This window comes from Pinus tabuliformis, chromosome 7, assembly GCF_031772625.1.
Source record: "Pinus tabuliformis cultivar Carrire ecotype Pingquan chromosome 7, CPIR1, whole genome shotgun sequence".
Classification (NCBI taxonomy): domain Eukaryota; kingdom Viridiplantae; phylum Streptophyta; class Pinopsida; order Pinales; family Pinaceae; genus Pinus; species Pinus tabuliformis.
Genome location: NC_142293.1, coordinates 899,072,477 through 899,075,365, shown reverse-complemented (window position 1 = coordinate 899,075,365; position 2,889 = coordinate 899,072,477).

Below are 2,889 nucleotides of genomic sequence, written 5' to 3'. Positions count from 1 at the left end.
CATACAGCTTTCAGAAAGTGGTGAATCGTGGAAAGGGCGGCAAAAGAGGACCAAAACAACATCAAGATGAAGGTCAACAAATCAGTCAGAACAAATTCCAAGTGCTTGAGGAAGATGAAGAGATCTCAAAAGAAGATCAAGCAATGGAAGGAAGTCCTGCGGACAAGGAATCTGAAGAAAACCGGGAAAACACACAGGACATCGATTATCAGAAGGAAGCCATAATGAGTGATGCAGAACTGGAGATGGATCAGGAAATGACCCAAAATGAGATGGACCTGGAGGATCATGAACTACAAGAAATTCTTGATAAAGAAAACCTAGATCTGGAAGGGTTTTTGATACAGGGAACCACGGGAGGAGTAGATTCATTACCATAAGAAGAACTCAATAAAATAAAACAATTGTTTCTATGGAAATCACAGGCTCGCCACTAAAATACCTAGAGTCAGTCAGATGAACATCACTGTTCATTGGCGTGAGCACAGCAGATTCCATAGTTCCTTAATTAATGGAGAGCCTCTCTTTTGTTCTGGGATCTAGGTTCAGGCAAGAAAATTGAGCAGGCATGGAAGGAATCCTTGTTTTATCGGCAACCAAAATCTTTACATTTTTGGGCCTTGTAGAGTAAAACCACTTCCTTGGCGGTTTTTGGATGTTCGCATCGGTTTTTGGCGGTTTTAGCGATTTTGTAGCGATCCCATCCAACAACCTACATGTGGCAGATAGAGGGTTTGGAAAACTACCCTCCATCGCACAGTAACATCTGGTTCGCTTGTTCTGTGTGATATTATGCTCTTCCATTGGACTTCTCTATGTGGATCAACAGTCAAGATTGTTCGTGTCAAAGGGACTCTGTCGGGGATAGAATTGCGGGTGATCGCGCGGGCTACTGGGGGCGAGTGGCAATTTTGGGTTATTTTGAATTCGGGTTCGGATTCACTGTTATCTTCCGTGCATGTTGAGCCTTGAGGTTGGAATTGGTGGATTTCAGGAGATTCACATGCGCGAAGTTTATTCCACCATTCGGACTCGAAATCCATTTAGTGTGGTTTCTATTATTTCATCGGGTCCGTTTTTGGAATCTAAGAATATGCCTTTTTTGGCTCTGATTTGCATCTCATCCGTCAAAACTTTGCAAACGGATTGGCCGGTTTAGGCTTTTGTTTGTATTTTGAAGGTCTCACAGTTAAATTTGTGGGCCCGTGGCCCGGATGTTAAGCTTTTGGCTTGGTACCCAAGCCCTGAGTGGATAGTTGACTCTATGTCCCTCAGGTCTCTTTGGGTAGTTGTATTATATGTAATTTGTTTCTTTGTTTCTAATGAATAGAAGGTACGAATCTTGCTTCAGCAAAAAAAAAAATTAAGTTAGTCGTCCCCATAATATCATTGTTCACCCTAGCTTACATACTTAATATTAAAGAATGAACCAACTTAACATAAGCTGATGCACCCCGCATCTTTGCTTTATTAGAAGCATAAGTTAGAGGCTTATTTAGCCTAATAACACCCATATTTTTTAATTAAGTAGATTATGGAGAGTCCTTTACCAGATCTCAAGGTATGTGGTTATAGATGATAATGCGTCATTGAGAAAGGTAACTTTTAATTGTAAAAGCATAGGTTGAGACTTCTCGAGTCTAATAATACCCCTCGTTTTTTCGTATTTTACATAAGTAGATTGGAGAGGTCTTCACCATGAGATGTCATGGTATTGAAAGTTGAGAGTGAATTTTTCAAAAAGTAATATTAAGTTTAAGTTATTGTGAACAATATATAAATTATTGTAGATATTCACCCGAAGTAATTTATTATAGCCTACATTGTCATTTTTGAATTTTTATTATTTAATTTTTTTTTTTTTGAATTTTAATTTTGTTTACAGAGTATTTATTACAGAGTTTTTTTGACATTGTATTCTAAATGGTTCTTATGTTATGCTCTTAAATCTAACTCTTAGATGCTCTACTCTACCACGAGACAATACAATGCTAGAAAGATGGAAGCCCCTCTTTCTAGTGACCTGGTGTTTAACATAGTTTGATAATGATTTCAGATTAGGGTTTTCACATCTCTCAACACTTCGTTAGTGTTAAATACATATAAATATTTAAACCCATAAAAGAAAAAAATGTAAGTGAATATAAAAATCATATAATTTAATACAAGATATAACTCAGGGGATATCATATAAAAGAAAACCTAATTAGAAGGTGAGGCTTATACTCTACTCTTTTTTATTTAATTATGGAAATACAAATACAAAGAAAGGGGTATTTACGATCGATTTGCCTATGACATTGTTGTCTATATGGTTGTTGCAAATTATCTTTCTCCTTTGTTTTGATCTCAAATCCCACTCCTAGATGTTGTGCTCAACTATGTTTTAATACAATCCTAAAAAGATGGAACCCTTCTCTCCCTAGTGACGTAGTAGTTAACATAGCTTGGAAACTATTTAAGGTTTAGGGTTTTCACATTTTTCAAGCCATTATTAGTGTTATGGTTTTGGACCTTTTAGGATCTTCTTGAATGTCCACACGTGACTAACTCCACATATCTAAGTAATGGTGTTGATGCAGCGTCCACTTGGTACCACCGTATGAACAAGTTAGCTGAACTTGTGGGAGGCATAGCTTCTGCATATGAAATTTGATTAAGGTGATTTTCACATTGTTTGAAAGCTAGAATTGGTGTGTAAAACGACATCAAGAGGCAGAGAGCTATGCTCACAAAGGTTTCACTCATTTCATATCCCAAAATAACTTTAGAGGGCTTTAAATTCTAAATCTCAAAATTAAGACATATCATAAAATATGTCACAAAAGATAATTCCTCCAATTTTTCTACCCAAAAAATATCAAAATAAATAACAAGTTATCCAATAAT